The following is a 21,592-nucleotide window of genomic DNA, read 5'->3' on the forward strand; positions in this document are numbered from 1 at the left end:
ACACACTGCTTAGTGATGAAGGATCTGCTGTCCCGCCGAGGACTGGGAGAGAGCGATAACCTCCCGCCGGAGGCTCTTGGAGGCTAAGAGGCGACCCACACTAAATGAAGTGATGATTCTCAAACACTGTGGCATTGACAGATGATTGAATTAAACAGCTCCGAGCTCTCTCTGTGTGCATCAGAGTGGCCGTGCCAGGTATGGTGAGTCCTGGGACACGCCACCAGAGCCCACTTCAAGAATGCATTTATGGCCCCAGCTGTCTGGCATACTGCCAGCTGACAAAGCTCGGCCAGCTGGTCTCTGTGGAAGTTGTCCTTGGCCAGACAGAGGTGCCTTCCCCTTGGCCCTGTCTCTTCCTAGGGCACACAACCAAGTAGGAAAGTGAAGGTTGTAGGAAACCAGGTGACCACTTTAAAGATGTTATTTGAGGGGTGAAGAGATGACTCCATGATCAAAGGTAAGTAATGTTCATAAAGGGGGACCCGAGACGTGTCCTAAACACCCAAACCAAGCAGTTCTTAACTACTGTGACTCCAAGTCTGGGGATCCATATCTGACTTTTTTGAGCATTTACACTCACATGCACATACCCCTACACACACACACACACACACACACATACCTTCAAAAGATCTTATTTCATGTCTGCTAAATTACACGTACCCTGTTATATGGGATTGAGTCATGAATGCTCTAGATTCTGTGTCCCTTTTCCTTAATTCTCTACAGAGCTTGTTTCTCTATCCTGTGGCCTTGGGGGTCAATTAATTTGGCCAACACATCTTGTCATAGAAAACATTCTCTGAAAGAGAGTCACTAGGATAAGCGTTTACCCTTGAAGAGGAAGTGCTGAGTGGATTCAGCGCGGGTGTTCTAAGCTCAGGCAGGCATTCTCTCCTCCCAGGGTGAAGGTTGTTTACACGCTGCCCAAGAAATAAGAAAATGTCTCTTCTGTGCAGCTTGTCCTTGAAGACGTTGCCTGTGTGCTTTTGTGTCTTTCTTCCCAGCCTGCTCAATGGTGCCATATGAAACGAGGGATGTCTTCTCTGTTCCCCTTCTTCACCATGGGCAGAGTCAGCCGGTGCTGTCTCCTGGTAGAGAATCTGGGAACCCTGGAGGACAGCTGTTCTCTGTCGCAGGAAGCCACGCTTACCAGGTTCTCTGTGAACACTGGGCCATCATTAGGCCAGGACACTTGAACTGGACACCACGGGATTCAGCTTGGAAACGTGTAAGTACTGGTTACTTAGGGTGAGCCCTTGATAAAAGAAACCCTCCAAGATAAAAGAAGCCCTGTATCTTAGTTTTATTTCTCAATGTTGTGATAATACACCCTGTCAAAAGTGACACACATTATTGTGGAGAAATCAAGGAAGGAACTTGAAGCCGCTAATTTCATTACATCCACAGTCAAAAGCAGAAAGTAGTGAATATATGTGTGTTTGCTAGTGCTTAGCTGTCTTTCTCCATGCTTGTACAATGCACATTCCCCTGCCTAAGGAATGGTGATACCCACAGTAGGCAGTCTGCCCACCGATAAATCAATCTCCCATAGACATGTCTGCCGGCCAACCTAACCAAAATAATGCTTCCTTAAGATTCACTTTTCAGATGATTCTAGGATGCAGCTGACTATGAACCCCAGCCATCACATCCTGAAACTTCCAGGGCAGTCATGCTCTGCTCACAGCATAGCTTGCTTTCGGCAGGGAGTCTCTCTAGTCTTTTGAGGGCGTGTCCCTCTGCAGAAAGCAACCGGGAGCCCCAGTGCATGCTCACACTGCTTCTTCCAGGCTCAGCTCAGAAGCAGCAGCCACACTGGGTGCAGAGCCGCGAACATTCTAGCGTTTTCACCTCAACGGCCGTGCCCGCTGGGTAGCTCCCCAGGGCAGACTGCTGGAGGGCTCTCCTTGATTATCATACTGTCGAGGTCAGGACGGCCATGCACAGTTCCTCCCAGTTACCGAACTCATGCAGATCAGGGCAAGGTCTCTCTGCTTCTGCCTTTTCTTCCTGTGTTGCCACAAACAGATCTCCTGAGACTGGGAACATTTGTTTTCTCAGCCCACTAACTCCAACTACAGTACATTTCTCTCTTATCATTGTTATTTAGTCTGCAATTATTTCAGTCTACTAACTCCAGCAGAGGCTGGGGAGAGCCGCGTCTGTAGAGCATAAATCACTGGCTTTGGGTCCTTCATTGTCATTAATAAGCTCAGGACACAGAAGTCCCCAAAGGATCAGATCCCTCAAATTCCATGTACATTGATTTTATAACCCAGAGAGGAAAGGGGAGGCTAGGCTGCGGGCAAGGACTTTGCCATGAAGATCAGAAGTTTCATTTAAACCCATGGTGACTGCAGCTTCGATTTATTTGCTTGTCCTGAGAGGGCTCATAGAAGGCTAATTTGGCTAAGTGATAGAAGACACACATGTGCAATGCTGAAGAAATGCAACTCTAATTGGGCACAAAGCCACCTGTTTCTAGGACTCCCCATGTACACTTTACACTGATGCTTACCTTGGTTGGGAATACAGGGAATCCACCTACAAGGCAGATTCTGGAAACATCCCATCCCCAAACATGTCCATTTTTCTTCACATTGAAGGAGTATCTTTCACTGGCCACTGCAGAGCTATTGTCAGTGGCACATACGGGGGAGGAGAGTGCAGTGGTTTCTAGGACGCACTGATTGGCACTGCCCACCATGCTACGTCCAATTTCAAGTGTACACGCCCTGAAGAGTCACTGGGCTGCAGAATGCTGGTCCCTACCATCAGCGAATCAAGACAGAAAGTCGCACCAAAGCCTGGCCATGCAGAAAACAGGACAAGAGCTGTGTGATCACACTCAGAATATGCGCTCTGCAGAACACACTGTGTTTCTCCTTGGTGTCAGAAGACACCCTGAGCCATGGAAATCAGGCTGTTGTGGGTGTAAGGACCCTGGCATAGAGACCCTCTGAAGGCTGGGCTGGGCTGTGACTTAGCTTTGAGTTGGCAACCCACGTTAGGGGAAGGCAGCCTGCAGTGCCCCTGCAGGGCTCCATGAAAGTCATTTACATGCGTGCTTTAGAAGTGTCCCTCTCTCGCCAGCCCTTGGGGATGTCACAGATGGCAAACAGGGAAGGTCCCTGAACCCCAACATCTGGCCAAATGGTTCCACATAAGGAAGGAGAATTAAATCTCTTACAGGCGTCTGTTAAATACCCACCCTAGATCTTCCATCCCCTTTTCTTTAGGAACAATTGTCCTGACATTTTAGACAGATCTGGAAAATATTCAATGTCTAAGAATAGCTGACTCAGGGTCACATGCTAACACAGATAGCTACATGTTTGAAGCTACTGAGTAAGAAGAGAGACTTTGGGAGAAGATGAAAGGAAATTCAATTCAGGGGGGACAGGGAGGCGACAAAACAGCCAAGTAACCGTCTTTATTTTATCCCCCATTCTCTGTCCTTCTTAACTGAAAAGTTTTTAATTCATTGGGTCTATTGGTAAGAACCAGTTAAAAAAGAAAAAGGCTCCCATCAGAGCCTCAAATAAACGGCAGAGCCGCTGTAGAGGCCCAGGGACAGCGCTCTCCGAATGGCACAGCTTGCCATTCCACATATAGTATCTTGAAAAATCTTTGCTGCCTTCAAAGATACAGCCCTTGGCACTCAGCACCATGCCTCCAAGTTTAGAATGTAGACCTCCATATTTATGTTCCCCAGATGGTGGGATTTATAAACGCACCGTGGGGTGCTATTGAAATTAATAATTGAATTCATTTCAGGGATGGCACCGTGATTGCCCGTCATTATGGCAGACGCAGATCGCTGGGTCCTGGGATGTAGCTGAAGGGTAGTGTCAGCTAGAGAAATTCCCTGCCATCTGATTTCAAATGCCGTCCATCCCTCCCTCCGGAACACGCAGTCGCCAAAAGTTTTTGGAAGGAACATGAAGCCGGCATACACGTTAGTTAGATGAAGGTGGCTTCGATTTATGTGTTTTCAAAAGTTTAAAATCCGTCCTCTGAGGAACAGCGGAGCGATACGGGGGTCGTTTTGCTTGGAGAGGGAAGAGATAAGAAAAGAGCTTCCCACGCCAGCATCCGCGAGAGCGCATCCTCACGCTGTCTCTGAAGACTCGACGTCAAATGATGGAGAATTAACCACACTGTCATCTCGCATCCCCACTTGCCTGCTCACCAAGGGAATATCCTGGCAGTTGGGCTAAATGACTTCTAAGTCCCTTCCAAGAGACACTCAGGGATTCCTGGAGTCTGTGGTTGTGTGAGTGGGGGAGGGAGGGGAGGGACTAAATTTCCTCGAGGGAAGTGCATGTTTCCCTCAGCCTAATGACCTGAAGCCTAAATGTGCCAGAGGGACATTGCCTGGGCAAGAGGCACACGTGTGCATGGCAATGCCAAGGAACCCCTGGAAGCCCATTCCCAGGAGGCTGTAATTGCCTTAGATTTATACAGTTCCGTTTCTTCTCTGGGAAACCTTTTCCATATTTCCATCATAATTCTTTAACTTCTCCTTCGTCGCAGAAGGCAGGCGGGCTTGGTATACAGACTCCCACTCAATAGCTGAAAAAGTCTTGGCAAGTGAGCAAGGGAGAAAGTCTAAAGGGGGCTGGAAGTGGATTCTGTTCTACCCAATGTTTGTTCTGCATGTCAGGGTCCCCCAGGGGGACTGAACCACATGTGCCCAACCCCCAGAGTCTGGATGAGAACAGAGGCAGTCAGAATGACTTACTGAAAGGTAGGGACATTGTTTGTCTGTGCCCCTTTCCACCACCCAATTTGTTGATATCACCCCATGGTAGAGGACACTGATGGGGGCGTGAAACTGACAGGTGACGGTGAAGGACAGGAGGCCACAGAGACTGTGAGGCCGCCATCTCGGGGGTCTACTCCAGATCCCCTGAGAAGCACGTTGGACCACCTGAGGGCAGTTGCCCCCCAGAACCCTAAAGACTCCTTCACACGCCACTTCTCCAGTGTCCTACCACCTCCCACACTGCCACACATTTGGAGGACAGTCTCTAAACTAGATTTCCAGAACCCCACAGAAGCTAGGAAGCGGGGGCATTTGATCAGCTAGGACTAAAGATTGGAGAGTCAAAATAAAACAAAAATTACCTGGAATGTAGGGGCCGTGCCACATCTGGGGTTGTGAGCAGATGCATCATCACTGGGGCCAAGAATGGCCATCACTGAAGGAGAGGGAAGTTTATTGATGGAGATTCAGAAGCTGGTGAGCCTACCTCTGCCCACATGGGCCCAGTGGGATTGCTTTTCCTTAGGGATGCTAGGATGCCAATGTCTTGGGGTCAAGGTCAAGGCCCAGGGCTGTGGGAATGGTGTACCAGAACAGGATGGAAGGAGAAGGGCCATCCCGTGGCTGTGTCAAGTGTTGCTGTCACAGAAGGCGGGAAGAGTCTCAAACCAAAGACCTCAGGGTGGGGCCGGACAAAGAAAGCATCCCATCTACTTGTTCCACCCTGGTTTCAAAGGGTACTTCTAAGAGCTGTGAGGAGGAGGGAATGGTAATGAGAATGTGCCCTACTGGAAAGGGGACTACAGTAACTACCCTTGACTGGCTTAGTGCAGACAGCTGAGGAGTATGCCTTGGCCACTGTTATAAGGGACTGAGTGAACATACACATGAGAAGCCCAGCACTCTCTCTCCATCCCTCGGGTCATTTCCTGTCCTCCAGGTATCTGGTATCCATTCAGAGGCGCTTCTCCCTCTCCCATGCACTCCATGCACGCCCCTAGGTTATGCGCCTAGCTGGGCCCTGGCACCCACAGGGAATGCTTAGTAAGCAAAGTAGCTACATTGTCTCATCTGACGTAGAGCAGTGTAGAAGTAGCGTGGGTTACACCTTCCAGGCCAGCCTAGCCTAGGCTATATAGGGAAACTATCTCAGATATGAAAGAAGATGCTGGGGAGATGGCCTGGTTGATAAAGTCCCTGCCGTGCAAGCATGAGAGGTCTCATTTGGATCCTCAGCATGTTCTTAAAAGCCAAACAAACAGAAAACAGCCGTTGAATGACAGCATGCACCTGCACCCCAGTGCTAGGGAGGCAGAGAGAGGAGGATCCTGGGACTTACCACCAGCCAGCCTAAGGGGATCGGTGAGGTTCAGGTTCAGTGAAAAGAAGATAAAGAATGCTGGTGTGATACACACATTTGTATACACACGCCATGAACACACACACACCTACACATACAAACATGAGGTGTGTGTCTCTGGGTGTGGGTAGGGCACTTGAGCCACTAACCATTTTCTTTCCATTGCTCATATCAGCCATTGCCGTCAGGGATATTTTTCAGGTCCATGTCTATCCTTGACTTCCCTGAGTGGCCAGCACTCGGTGGAAGAGGGAGCCTAGGACTGGAGTCCAGGGGTCAGGCCTGAACTCCCATACTTTACAGTCTCATAACAGAATGCTCAGCTGCCTCTAGTCTCAGGGCCTCCTTAAGGCGGCTTAGAGAAGGGAGAGTGGATTTTTATGGCACAACAGCAGGGGTTTAAATGCCAGATCCAACTTTTAAAAAGTAAAGGCACTAGAAAAGCTATTTACTCTCTTGCCCCTAATTTCTCAACTCTAATACGAGGATTATACACCCTACCATTGAGAATAAGTGGGTTCAAGTGTCGCACTTCACAGAATACCTGGCTCAAATTAGGCTTTCAAACATGGGTCTTCTGCTTTCCTATAGGAGAACCTTAAGCCATTCCTCCTCATAGGGCTGCTTGAGGATCCAAGGAGAGTATTGCCGACAGAGATCTCTGAAAATGGTGGGGAGATGGCGTAGCTAAAGCATTTCAAGCGTGAGGAGCCAAGTTCAGATCCCCACATAAAATGACAGCCTCAGAAGTCTGATTAGCAGACTGCCCGTATTGGCAAACTCTGGGTTTGTTTGAGAGACTCTGTTTCAATGAATAAAGCGAGAAAGCAGAAAGATGCTCTCCAATATCAGTCTCTGGCCTCTTCACCTGCGTGCGTATACACACATACACACACATACATAACTCTGAATATATACATGCAAGCACACACACACACACACACACACACACACACACACACACACACACTGTGAGATGTACAGGCTCTCTGAAAACTTCAGAGTGCTGTAGATTAGTAAAGTGTCCCCATGGGAGCAAGATGGGTAGAGCCCCAAGGTGACAGGGCCGTGACAGAATGGTTCTGATTTATAACTATGTTCTGGTTCAGTAGAAGAGTTGAATTTTAGAACTCAGATGAAATGAAAGCAAGGCTACCAGTCCAGTTACCACCGCGGTCTTGCTCTGGTAGCAGAGGCTCACTGGTGGCTGTGAAGACACATGCTGACTGGTTCTTCCTTGTGGCCTCCTGCTGAGTGTGGCAGGCAGAGGACAGAGTCCTGGGTGTGCCTTCCCTCCCAGCTGTGCCCCCGTGAGCTGCCCTTCCACACAGGCTTCACGGAACTCTGGAGACAAGCATGTTTGTGGAAATCTCTGCTTCTTCCTCAGTCACAAGTAGGAGGGAAAGGCCTCAGAATTCATCCAGACTGAAGAACATTTGTAAAACCCAGAATTTCTAAACTTAATTAGACAGTAAGGTTGTCCTAGGTCTCTAAGTCTACGAGCTCACAGTTAATAACAGGCAGAACAATGATGTCTGGAGATGAAACAGGAGTCTAGGAAAAGATTGGTCCTCCTGCCCTTGACTCTGCCATGTTATACTGGGACTACAGCTGATCGACAGCAGAACAAGGTTGCCAGGAAGGAAGCAGTGGTGGCAGGGCCTCTTCTGGATCATTTCATCCATCCCTCCTTTGGTGTGGTGGAACCAGGATGCAGTCTGGGGAGCAGTGATCATTTGTGTCCTTTTGATAAACGGAACACACACCGCCACATGTCCCTGAGGAGGCTCCAGCCTAAAGGGGTCTGCACTTCTGCATCCCTGGGCAGTGAGCAGGGAGGAACCAGGAGTGCTGCCTTTGTTCACTGGGCCCAGCAAGTGCCCCTGTAAGTCAACCCACACCGCTTGTTTCCTCCTTCCTTCTCAGACCGTTCCAGATCAAAACAGTTGGTAAGCATGCCATTGAGAGAGCTGGCATCTGCGAGGTGAGTCGAGTTTTCTAAATATGCTCTCCGAGCAGGGCTCTGGCTCACAGGGCAAAGCATAAACGGTGCCGTAGAAATCACACGGTCTGACAGGGCACAGGCCTCACATCCTTTCCAGCCCCCTGCACACCCGCACATGCGCGCACACACATGCTTATTCTTCTATTTATTTCCCTCCACTATTCATATTCATTGGCATCATCCTTTCCTCCCAGCGATCATCCACCCCATTGTCTTCTCGCCACACCATTCAATTCAAGACAATCGCGTCTTATCCACTCTGTGCCAGGCACTGAGCTTAGAGTCATCTGTTCTCGGAGTCATCTTGGAGCAGAGTCATCTTGGATTCTGCCCTCTCGTGCACAGCATCTAACTGAACACAAAGCCCTCTCCACTCTGCCTCTGGAATAGCACCTAAATATCACCCCGTCTCTTCCCTGATTGCCCTTCTTGTTTCTCGTCCAGAGAGCGGTGGCAGCCTTAAGTCGGCCAGCCATCAGCATTGACTCAGATCCAAACCAGGTCACACACAGGTTTGATCACAAACCAGTAGTGCAAAATCCTTCACCATTCGGTCCCACCTACAGGTTAGAGCCCCGACATCACACAGCAGAAGGAAGGACCCCATGCACTCCAGCCTCCGGCTTCTTTTCCTAGGAAAAGTCTTAGTTTCTGGGAAGGGCCCTCTCCTTCCTCAACAACAAAGCTGGCTCTAACTTACTATGGTAGGGCAGCTCTGTCACAGAGCAAGAGTCCACCATGGACATCTGACATGGGCAGAGAGAGATACATGGATGGGCAGATGGAAGAGTAGAGGCATCAGAATGGTCACCTTTTACCTTCCATGGGTCCAGTCACAGGGTCAACCACAACCTCAGACTAGGAAATGAGTAAATTCCAGAAGTAAATAATCTGAAGTTTTACATTGTATCCTGTTCCGAGTAGCATGGTGGAATCTTAGACTTGGAACAATCCTTTGTCCTGTGTATCCACTCTATATATGCTACCTTCTCTTCAGCTGCTCAGTAGTTGGCTCAGCCACCAGATCAACTGCTGTTGTATCACAATTCGTTCAGCCTAAGAATTCTTACTTTATTCAATCATGGTCCCAAAGTACAAAAGCAATGATACTGGGCCGTCAGACATCACATGGGGAAGTCATAAGAAAAAAAATCTTGTGCTTGGGTTGCTAAGACCATTGAGCTATCACTGTCAACCTTTTAATATGCCTAGCTTGTAAATCGAGTGTTATGTGTTTATACGAATGTAGGGAGTAGTGTATCTGTAGGGCTTGGCTTTACATGGACTTCATACATCCATTGGGGGCCTCGGAATATCTGCTAGATCTTGCTCAGGAGGGCCAGCTTAGCTTTCTAACGGCAGTTGTGATAAATTGTCACAAGCTATACGGCAAAGTCGTTGTGATATAACCCTGCAAGCTTGAATCCCATCAGCAGAGCAGGGCTGCTTCCGGGAACTCAGTGAAGGGAATCTGCGTCTCTCTCCTCTGCTTCTCAGGGAGGCCTGCGTTTCCACTCCTCTCCTCCATCTCCACCCTGCTGACCTCAGCCCCTGACATCGCATAGCCTATAAGGACTCTTGCAGTGACTTCTTTGGGCCTCTGTATCATCCAGGTGGCCCTTCCCGCCTCATAAACATCAGTCACATCTGTAAAGTCCTGTTGCCATGGAAGAAACAAGTGCAGAGGTGGACACCGGAATGTGGCATCTTTGGGCAGACATTCTTCAACTTTCTACTGTGAATAAACACACGTGTGTTTTGCATGAACAAGGGACAAGAGTCCTACAAGTTAAAAAATGCCAAATGAGATCTTAAACAGGTGAGCTCAAACTCTGGCTAGAAAAGTAAGGAGAGCTTCACAATGGAGTCATGCTGGGCGGAGCTGGAGACTGCAGGAATTCTAAGGGGATAGGAGGGATGAGGGGACACCACCTCTCTGAGTGGAGGGTGGGGCATCACTGAGTTCAAAGAGACAGGGTGACAAGGAGACAGGCATGACTGAGTCATGAGGTCCTAGGTGCAGTGGTGCAGGATCTGGCATGCCAAGCTGATGAGCTTGGCGCTTCATCTGACTTCTATGAGAAAGCGCAGGAATGTCATGTATGTAACGTGTCAAGCTCTGAACAACACTGTCCACTAAATGTGCCGTGATGCTGGAAATGTCTTATCTGCAGCGTTCAGTAGGAGAGACTACTGGTCATGTGCGCCGTTAGTTATGATGTGGCTGAATGAATGAGAACCAGAACTGGGGGGTGGGGAGTGTATGTGACGTGGTGTGTGTGGTTGATGTATGTACCTGTATGTGTGCACGCATGTGATATGCATGAGCAAGGGTGCCGGCCCTCACTGTCCACCCCATTTAAGCCCAGGCTCTCTCTTTGGCTGTTCACCACTGCACATCCCACATTAGCCAGCCCTTATGTTTCAGGATTCTCCTGTCTCTGCCCCCCATCTCCCTGTAGGAACACTGGGGTTACAGATATGCAATGCCAAACCTGGCTCTTTATGTGGGCTCTGGGGATTTGAACTCAGGTCCTCATGTTTGCACAGCCAGCACTTTACCTTCTGAGACATCTCCCCAGTTTCTAAGAAACTACACCTTAATGAATTTAAATTTAAATTTCTCTGTGCAGCTTGAGTGGTGGGAGGCTCTAAAGAGGTCACAAGCTTGGACGTTCTCACTCTAGAAAGACCCTCGATCTGGCCAGTGGACCAAAGGTGACAGGGAAGTGTTGGAGATGAAGTGAGGACCCCAAAGGCATCAGCATGGATGAACCGCTGTTGTGAATCTGAACAAAAACATACACAGACATAGTAATGAATAGGTTAGCAAGAAAAGTTAAAGTCAGTGTCTGGGAGAACAGCTTGACTGACTTAGTCTTGACGGACACTAGGGCAAGTGTCAGTTTCTCACTTGGATGGCAGAATGATGCTGTCAATCAAGTAGAAGGTTCAGAGTTTAACAACATCATTTTGACTTAACATCTTAAGGTTCCGGGGGTTTTCAACCCAGGTTCCGGGGGTTTTCAACCCACAGCATCAGCTTCTGCTACCCTTCTCCTGGGTTCTGCATGGACTTTGGAATGGGTCCATTTTACAGGCACCTCAAAGCAAGATGTTAAGTCAAAATGATGTTGCTAAACTCTGAACCTTCCATTTGATGGGCAGCATCACGGGGTCCTTGACAAGCGTGAGGAAGAAGGAGGAGGATGCTGGGCCCCAGGGGTGAACTCTTGTCTCCCTGTGCCCTGTCTGCCCTGATGCCTGAGGGCAAGCGAGAAGATGAGCACAAGCCACGGGAGCACATGGCTAAGATGCATGGGGAGCACTTCCACACTGGGGTACAGGAACCTGGACCACAGGACCCGAACATAGGACGGAGTGAGGCGATGTGGAGGAGGTACTTTGGTTTCCCATAAGATAAGAACAAACAAAACATATAAAGATTCAATTTTTTAAAATTGCATTTGAAAAATTACTATATGTGCACAGCAGCTGAGTCTAATGTAAGATATAAGCCACTGCAAAAAATGTTATTGATGCATTCTCCATCCAGGCCATTTTGGGTGTGCAGATTTAATTAAAGCATACCTGGGCCTTCTATGGGAACCTCTGATGCACTGAGGTCCAACTGAGGGAACCGCCCACTGACAGGACACCTCTGGGGTTCTGAGAGCCAGTCTCTAGGCTGAGCTGATCCTGAGGTCAGGACTGACTCCTGTCTACACAGCTTTGCAGTGGTCATACATGGAGAAGGCTACCAGAGACTAAGGCAAAGTCCACACTGCCACAGCAGCCTCCCACCCCAGCGCTCCACCCCTGCTCCCAACACACACACACACAGTCATGCATACACATATAACCACACACACAAACACACGCCTCTCTTGTACATGCACCTCTATAAGGCACCCCAGGCACACATGTCCACATGGGTGTACACACATATATAGACATATCTGTGCATTCTCTCCACCCCTCCCCACAGCATCTTCATTATCCCATAAGACCTCAGAGTCTGGATCCCATCTCCCCCACCCTTCCCGTGAACTCTCACAGTTAGCAGCTAGGCAGCCAGTTAGAGCTCTTCTGGGAAGAGTCCTCAGGCGGGGGGCAGGGAAGGTCACTTGGTGAGGAGGCAGCAGGAAGGAACAACAGAAGAATGTGGGGGAAAGAGACCATGGGCTTTGCACAGATATCATGGGAGCGGGAGTAAAAAAAATGTCTCAGGGAGCCTGGGCAATGGTTACTCGTCTGCCAGAGTGCTGGGTCTAGGGTGTACCAAACACACAGTTGAGTTGGTGATCCATGGGAGGAACCACTCCAGCCCATCACTCTCTAGGCCTCTAGGAGAGGAGAAGAGGAGATAAAGGAGCGGGGAGTAGAGGACGGAGGAGGAGAGGGGAGGCAGAAAGTCTACATTTTACTGTTCCTCACATACCCCCACAGCACCAGCCCATGTTCCCAGTCAAATCCTGGGGCTGACAATCTGGTAGGTGTCTATGTGACGGTCCAGAAGTTTGATTTTTTTTTATCGGTACTGAAGGGAGAAAACAGAGGACCAGCAAGTGGCAAAGGAAACATCTATTCCTGTGTCCCCAAGAAAGGGATCGATTCAGAGATAGCCTGGATTCGTGTGTGTGTGTGTGTGTGTGTGTGTGTGTGTGTGTATGTGTGTATGTGTGTGTGTATGTGTAAATAATTTCCACCCAGAAGAGAAAGTTTTTTCATTTATATTTTATTGTTTTACATTTCCAGTGGGGTATCTAATACAGTACAGAGATGCTTGAAGGTCTCAGAGGATGGGCCAGGTCCATCCAGACCCCTTCCCATTGCATCAGAGGCTCCGGATCTCAGCTCCTGCTTGGAGGTGTCCTGGAAGGGGTTTAGTGAAAGGAAGCCCAGAAGAATGGGGTCTTTGCCATACATTCAGTCACATTTGACCGGCACACCACACACACACACACACACACACACACACACACACACATACACACCTGACTAATGCTTCATTTGAAGAAAGTTTCTATTATAGAAACTAAGTTTTAGTACCTTTCTTTTCTGCTGTTATTAGATTTTGTACACAGCAGGCTCTAGCCTACAGACACATTGAGTAGAGGGTTTTTCTTTTTCCATATGAAAGCTATTTGGGAAGGATAAGAGGCCTGCATGAGTGATCAGCACAGGTAGAGAAGACATTCCATAGCAGGTGGACTTCCCTGAAAAGTGAATGATGCTATCCTCCCAAGGAAACTTGTTAAATCAAAGATTCTGCATCAGAGCCTCTCATTCAGAAGGTCTGGGTGAAGCCCAAGAATTTGCATTTTCTTCATTTCTGTTCTTTTCTTTTCCCCGTGTGTGTTTGTGTGTCCTGTGTAGAGGGCAGGGAGCAGCTTGTGGGAGTTGGTTTTCTCCTACCATGTCAGACCTGGGGACTTAACTCAGGTCGTAAAGTTTTGCTGACCGTAGGCATCTCAACCTACTGCGCAATCTCTCTGGCCTGAGAATTTGCATTTCTAATGACCTCCCTGGTAATATTATTGCTACCGGTCTAGGGTCCGCACTTTGCATGGAGTCTAGACAGCTGGAGCTAAGCTCTGTATGAGGTCCCCAGGATCCTTCACCTAGATTCCTGCTGTCAACCAAGAAAGCCTCCTCTCAACAATATAAGAACATCTAAATATTTTAGTATGTGGAAAAGTACCTATAATGCAGAACAATACGTCTGAGCTCAGTGAGAGAAAAGGACAGCTGAAGAGTGCCGTGTACTTGTTGTTTTCTGTGCCCAATAAAACATATGCTGCCTAATGTCTCAGCAACCTGCAGAGGTGGAGGCTGGTGGGAGGGGGGCTGAGTGCCTGCTGTGTTCACAGGGCCTTCACAGCCACTCGCCCATCACTTGTAAACATCAGGGTTTACGGGAGAACAAACTCTGTGTTCTCTTTCCCTGTGTAACTATCTATAAATGCCCACCAGATGCCCGGCACCATGCCAGGCACCAGGGGAAGACACGTGCTTGTCACCTTCAGCCAGGGAGGGAATAAGAAGTGAGATATGAGCTAATGGAAGTATATGGAAAGTTCTACGGAGGAGGAATGCTTTGTGTGGATAGTTGGGAGCTCAGCTGTTGACGGTGGGATTTGGTCTGCTGGTGGGACATCAAGGGAGAGAAATCAGTCAGTTAGAAGTGTGCAGAATCCTGGCTTGGAGCTGTAGCCTGGGCCCCCCTAGCTTCATGGCTGTGAACGAGTTCCCCATGAAAATGGGTGACAGGGGAGAGAGGAAACAGGGATGGTTGTGGGATGTAAAGGAGGAAGAGACAGTAAGGAAGACTGAGGCCAACTCTGGGCCAATAGAAATGGAGATATGATAGTGAGTGACATTTTAGACACTCGGATGTGTCCGTCCTAAACAATAGTGCTTTATTTACGTGAAACAAGATCTCTTCTGTGATTTAGTCAATATGTCCTGTGGGAAAGAGACAATATGCCAGATTACTCTCTGCAGCCTGGCTTATGCTTCCCGGTTAGGATCCAGCATCCCCTGGGGAATTTCATGTACTGAAGCGTCTTATAGCAAAGAGAAGGTTATTCTTCACAAATAGCTCCAATCTCTGATTCATAGCGTCCCTGAGTGTTATCTCTGGAGACCATTCGTTTTCAGTTACTTTGTGGATATTGTCTGGTGGAGCAGGAAGCCAGTCCCCATCATTAGCTGGTGGCTACAAGAACTGACAGAGACTCACCCGCACCCATGTGCACACATCCATGTACATATTCATGAACACACATTCACACACTCATTCACATGCATACCCTGTTGCACATACATGCATAGCCACAAACAGTAGCATGCACTCAGATGCACACATGTGTGCTCTCATGTGCACAAAGGCATACTCACATACCCATGATATTCACACTCAAGTGCACACACACATACACACACTAACATTCATTCACTTCCCCACTTCTTCATTTTTTCACCTCTATTTCTGCCTGTAGGTTACAATCTCAAATATGACTGTCAGGAAGTTTTATAATCCTGAGTAAAACTGCCTCAGCCCCTCAGTGGACACCTTCTCTTGCACCAACTTCTCAGGGTGTGGACACTCACACGGTTGGCTTAGAGTATGGTCCCAAGACTTTGCAAGTTCACTCCATAGTGAGATCCTGTCTCAAAACAAACTCAGTGATTCCCACGGGGGTACAAGTAGCGGTGAAAACTGTATGTTTAAGAAGGATACATTTATTTTACATAAAGTATGTATCAAAGTTGGGAAACAAGCGGCTCTTGAAGCATCACTGAGAATCACGAAGATGAATGACTACAGTCGAGATCAGTAGACTTCAGGCGCCGTGCCCTGGACTGACATTAAATAGGCTTGCTAATGAGAAAAACCAGAAGAAACAGGCAAGTACCCTGAGGTTCCGATCCATGACATTCTGGGGAGGCAAAGCATAAAAGGACAAAGGGTGGGTCAGTTGTTCTCAGGGCTCAGGTGCAAGGTCTGATGAAGGAAGCACCCCAAGGCATTGTGGGGTTTAATGAAATTACACCTCCTGACTGGCCAGCCTTACACAGTGGCACAAGTTTGTCAGAGCATAGAATACTACATTCACAAGAATGCCTTTTACTACATGCAAATTTAAAACTCAATTAATATTTAATGTTGATCTCTACTAGGTATGGTTTTGAAAGATAGCTTTGGAAAAAACAATACAGCTTGCACTTTTGGCCACACACACACATACACACACACACGCACACACGCACACACACATGCACACACATGCACCACTTTTGAAATTACTTCCATGTGGCTATTTATTTGCTTGTAATCTTACTCCAGGGAGCATGGTTGGCTTTCCCAAGGCACATGAGATGGTGGCTGTTAACACTTTTTTTTTCCTGCGGTGCCGCCAATCTCTACTTGTTCGTTGAGAGAATCCTCCTGAGACAGCCGCATCACGGCGTTTTCGGAACCACATTCACACCCTCGGCAGAAGAGCGAAGAGAAGACGCCTACTCTGCTCTGTGTGATGATTCGTGGTTAACGTGTGACTTAGGGAACAGATCCAGGCAGGTGCTTGGGCAGATGCAATGAGAGAAGAGAGAAGAGAGAGAGAGAGAGAGAGAGAGAGAGAGAGAGAGAGAGAGAGAGAGAGAGAGAAAACACATTAAGACACTTGCCAGTCTTCCATCCCTGTTTCCACGGTCAACTTTTAAGTGTGCACACTACACTACCTCACAGCCATTACTCCTGGGCAACGAATGCCCCTACTCACAAGACACCGTGCTGATGTGCCCATGCTGATGTGTTTTCGCTTCCATTGTACGTCACATATTCGCTAATTCTCTCACTTTATTCAGCATCTGACCCCACCGATGGGGGATTATGGTATTAACTCTCTCCCCGGCGCACATTCTTTGCAGCCCCTCACTAAATACTGTAAGCCTGCTACAGAGAGGAATAAAAGTGAAAGCAGGCCGTCTGGCCTTAAGCTGAACACACAGAGGGTCGTGATCCAATTGGAAGGGAAGCAGAATTTTTAAAAAGAAAGAGGTTTTGACCAAATTTTAATCCATGTCATTTTCATTTCTCTGTCCCTGTGGATTTGGGTGATTTTATTTACACTGTCAGCTTGAGCCTAGGGATTGGAAATCAGGCTTTTATGGAGATTATTAAAAGTACCTACAGTACACTAAAGGTTGGGCTAACTGAGAGATGCTTCTAAAAATACAGGCACAAGTGCTCTGATATCAGACAGCCCCAGCGAGCGTCTCAGCCTCTGCAGGTCGGAACCCAGTCACAGGCTGTTAGGGCATTTCTCTAGGTAGCAAATGACTGGGGATGGAGGCAAATTAGCATTACTCAGATGAGAAGGGAGCTCTCCATAGCATTAATGCCAATGCGGAGTAATCCCACGGCCCTTCTTCCCAAAGTGTGGGCGCTCTGGCAGGGAGGGCAGACTGAGAGTTCCTAGGGTTTCCTGGTGGGCGGGATGGCTGCAGTGTCTGAACAGCCTCCAGTCCATGCTTCATTTGGTCCAAACCTCCCAAAAGTGCCGTAGAACACTCAGTTGGACACCGTCTTGTGGGGACTTAGGAAGACAAAGCTCTCCGTCTCTGTCACATCCTTGGAAAGCTCAGTAGCTAAAACCGAAGTGACTTTACCACATCTCGAACATCAGGTCCACAAAGGCTCTGATGAGGCCCGTTCAGAAGCTCAAATTCCCGGAAGTCCAGTCTCACGGGGTAGCTGGTGATGAGGGACCCGCAAACTTACACAACTGTGATGTAACAGCCTGGCCCCATGGCTCAGGGATTGAGCATTTTCTTAGTACACACAAGGACCTGAACACAGAACAGTAAACAGGTAGGTAACTCTATAGGTTTCCTGGCACTTTAGAGGAATTTGATTATAGTCCTATCATGGAGACTTTCAATTATGGGGCCCAAAGACACCCCTGGTGCCTGATTCAGGGCTCTCTAATGGTAGTCACTGATATGTGGAGATGCTGAGATTTACCCGCACATGGAAATGAGAAGGAAGGCAGGTGACACAGAAACACCTGACCAAAGGTCATGGCACTCACCACCCTCGGGTCTGCAGGCTCAGACAAGAATATCTGGTTGACGGTCGAGGTCCCCATCTCTCTGTCACAGCCTGGACGTCTCGGTGTCGAAGTGCAGTGCTGTGCTGCATGCCAGGCCCTGAAGAATGGAGCACATTAGCTGGTGCACCCTGGAGGACTTTACTGTGTGAACCTCAGTTCTGATCTCTTGTCCTCACACACCCCACGTTCTGACTTGTTCCTCATCCTCTTCTCTTCAGAGCCGATGACTTGTTTTTTTCCTTACAGCCTTACCCACTGAACTACAAAACTAGCCGCCCCGGCTGAGGCGTCCAGGGTCCTCGAGCTTCAGTCCTGACTCCTGCTCTGCGTATCCATCCTGGAAGGAAGCACCCTGGGCACACTCCCTACCTCCCAGCCTTCCGGGTGGCAGCATGTCCTTACCCCTAACAGCCACTGAAGTGAAATGTGTCCTTCAGAGTGGTGGTGACGTGCGCAGTGCTGTGACACCAGGGCCACCACGCCGCCAGCTGTCTGAAAAGCACAGAGCCGTGTGTCATTCTGTATCAGGTTTCATGTGTTTTTCTTACTGGATTTGCCCAACCATTCCATGAGGGCTGATATAATAAATATGAGTTCCCGCTGTAGCACTGCAGGACTAATGAAATAAAGACGACTGGTGTGGTCCGTATGGCAGGAGGAACTCGGAGCTTAACTCACCTGGACGGTGCACAGCCTGTCCCCACCTATCAGCAAACCTCCTCTGAAGACCAGAGTCAAACCCACATGGCCTGGCCATCCTATATAGAAACTAACAATTCTGACAGCTTGATAAAGTTGCTGGCGAGGTTAACCACTATGCTTTTCATTACCAGCTACACAAACAGATTCATCATTTCCTGATCTCCATTCCCATAGGTTCTCCCCAATGGTGTCCCCCCCCGCCCCTTATTGGCCTAGAAAATGTTCTTCATTCTGAAAGCGCCGCTGTGTGTGCGTCGCCTCCTCGACAGACTTCACCCCTCTCTGCCCCTCCCCACATTCAAAGGGTGGATGGCACTAGATGCTCATAGTGTTGCACTTAGGATTTGAGCCTCTATTCTGTAGTTTGTATATCTAGTGGATATGTATCTATTCCACAGCCTGAATTACGGACAGGGCCAACCACAGTGAGGACGATAAGTCTGCTTCACTCTTTTGAGAGGAGCAAGAGCTAGGCTTTCAGCACTCGTCTTAACTGGAATGATATATTGATCAGAGTTATCAATACCGTCTGTTATAAAACACGGCTTCCAAACACAAGTGTTAAATCCTCATATGGGGATATGACTCACACATGGACATGTGGTTTGGGTCAGACCACTTCCTGGATGCCTTCTTCTACGTGATGGCTCTGAAGTCGAGACTCTGTCCATCCCGAGGCTCTTCCATTTTGGAGTCCTCTGCCCCCAGCGGTTGGGGTAAGAGGAGAACGGCGGAGATGGCAAACCACTGAGGGGATGGTTACTGTCTCTGCTGGTCAAGGTTCGGTAGTGTGGCCAGGCAGGGGTGCCGTTCTGCATAGCCCCGGAGGTTAAGAAATGTAATCGCTTAAGGTTTAACCCCCACATTGTGCCCTCTGGACCCCAGAAGTCTACGCCACTCTTCTTCTTACAGTACATAGGGGTGGGGCCGGGTGGCAGGGGCGCCCATCAAATCATCACCTTTCAGTAAATATCCAGGATTTGGGGTGGCATGGTACCCAGATATTAAAAAGACTTCAACTCCTACCTCAACTTTCTCACCATGGCAACCACTACACTGTGGTTGGGAAAAGAGTGGAGAACCATATCAGGCAAAAAGAGAACAATAGCACCCTGCCTTGGGGACCCCTGTGGTGCTTGGGCCCCTAGGGGCCAATGCAGGAAGGCAGCTCCCTGTGGTGGAAGAGGAATGTGGGTCTGTCTCGAGGAAGACCCTTTATCTCTGTCTTCATCTTCCTCCAGTAAGTAGGTTTGGGGGATTTACTTTCCTCCAATGAAGGCAACACTAGGAGCTAACTGCCACTCAGGCCAGAGGGGTGGGAATTAGAAATTGTTTTAATTTTGGGATAAAGTGAGTTCTCTGGGATTCAGGCTTCTGGGTTCTTCAGAGCCCAGTTGTCAAAACATAGACAGCATGCACTCCGCTTGCTGCCAGTCACTGGTCCGTGTGCGGTCGCCCTGCCCCAAGTTACTCTTGAGACTGGCAACAGAGGAGCTCCTGTATTACCTTTGTGTCTCCACCTCCATCTCTGTCATGCAGCGTAACACACTGAGGGTGACCATGATGAAAAGCGAGAAGGCCACACTTCTGGGCTGGGTTTGCTCTCACGTTCATTCATTCTATCGAGAACTTAGCAAAAGTTTTGCTGCTTAAATTCTGTGTAGTGCCCTACCATGTTTCTTGAGTCTAAAACAAATTTATCTTTTCCAATTCTATGGGACCAAGTTTCTGGGGTCTCTGCATCTTGTTATTTCTACTTGAAAAGTCATTAAGGTATATGTAATCCCTAATACGTGATGATATTACTAAAATTCCCTATCTGATCTTTCCCCCTGTTGCTACATACCAGGTATATGGACTAACTCCAAGCTAGTAGGGATGTTCATAATTAATATTGAACACTGCAAAGCACTGATTGCCATTTTTTCATTCTCTGGTAATAGTTTCATTAGTGCCTGGATTAAAAAATTGATTTACCTATTTAGGATGAGGTAACAGTCAAGTGATAGGATTTCATTATGTCCAGACTCTACTTCTGGTATTAATTTCTATATCAGAGTGAAAAATATCAACTGTTATGAAAACAATCTCGGTGACATGACACGGGGCTTTGCTGCTTCTTTCTGTCACGGGCCGAGGCAACTGTGGACGATCTCTTCTGGAGATTTTCCTTGGAGTCCCTTTCACGGGCTCTCCCTGGAGACTTGTGTCTTGATTCAGTAAGCTAAACTCTGTCCATCTTCAGAGTCTGGAATGAGTTCTGTGCAGAAGGAGAAAGCAGATAGCTGATGCGGTGTGACCGAATGAGATCAGGGTTTTGGTGAGCGGTCCCTAGAGTCACCCATCAATTGTGAATCCTTGAGCAATTAGTCTGAACACCCCTGAAACTCGGGTTGCCTACCCCCTACATGTGATGTAACACGTATGTAAAGCATGGTGATACGGATGGGTGGGGACTGTGTCAGAGGTCAGCCTTCATGTTCGCTGGCAACGTTTGCAGGAAGATCATAAAATTCATAGAAAGAAATTTGAAGATGACCAAATGATAAAATAAGATAACCAGAAAGATCACACATTCCGCTGGAACACCTGAGGTTTCAATGTTGGCATTGTCCAGGTACTGCTCTTCCAGACACACAAGGGTTTATTGTCCCTGAACGTTACACCTGAGTGGCAGCAGGTGACCAGGCTGGCACAGTCTCCAACCCATCCTAGCAGACGTGTGTTTACACCACTGTACATTGCTGCCCGTCTCATATTAGAGTGCTATGTGCTCCTTATTCCTCTTTGGCTTATGGCTGTCTGTGGACCTGGTCCACGGAATCAACGCTTCTCAGTCCGTGGGTAGTAGATAGCGTCCGGCAGAAAAGGAGGCATTGTTTACTACTTACTATCAAAATAAGATTTTTGAAGTGCCAAAGCAAAGGGTATTCTAGGAAGCTAAGTGTCGAAGAAAAGTAAGCCTCTATTTTGAAAGCCTCCTCTACATAAGAAAAGCAGCACATTGGGTGATGCGGGGTGCTATCCAGGTGTGGAGGGATCGGGCATTGGAAGCAGAAGATTTGCTGTAGAGCCGGGAGAAAGATGACAGAGCTAAGGCAGGGAGGATAGAACCAAGTTGATGGCCCATA

The 21,592-nt window shown here is 48.3% G+C and overlaps 1 long non-coding RNA gene across 4 annotated transcripts in view; it reads right to left on the reverse strand.

Annotated features, from left to right (window-relative positions):
- Positions 1-12,904: 12,904 nt before the first annotated feature.
- The window catches only part of LOC125403825 (uncharacterized), a 99,050-nt gene continuing 90,362 nt past the window's right edge, over positions 12,905-21,592 (reverse strand). For 3 of the 4 annotated variants that reach the window (XR_007233082.3, XR_007233076.3, XR_007233083.3), the window contains 5 exons: positions 19,052-20,721; positions 18,162-18,251; positions 17,739-17,856; positions 15,987-17,496; positions 12,905-15,584 (listed from right to left, as the gene is read on the reverse strand). This is a non-coding gene — a long non-coding RNA (uncharacterized LOC125403825). The remainder of the gene's footprint in view (positions 15,585-15,986; positions 17,497-17,738; positions 17,857-18,161; positions 18,252-19,051; positions 20,722-21,592) is intronic. The other variant, XR_007233079.3, reaches the window with a different exon arrangement.

The sequence above is a fragment of the Myodes glareolus genome, chromosome 5 (assembly GCF_982192425.1).
Source record: "Myodes glareolus chromosome 5, mMyoGla1.1, whole genome shotgun sequence".
NCBI lineage: Eukaryota > Metazoa > Chordata > Mammalia > Rodentia > Cricetidae > Myodes > Myodes glareolus.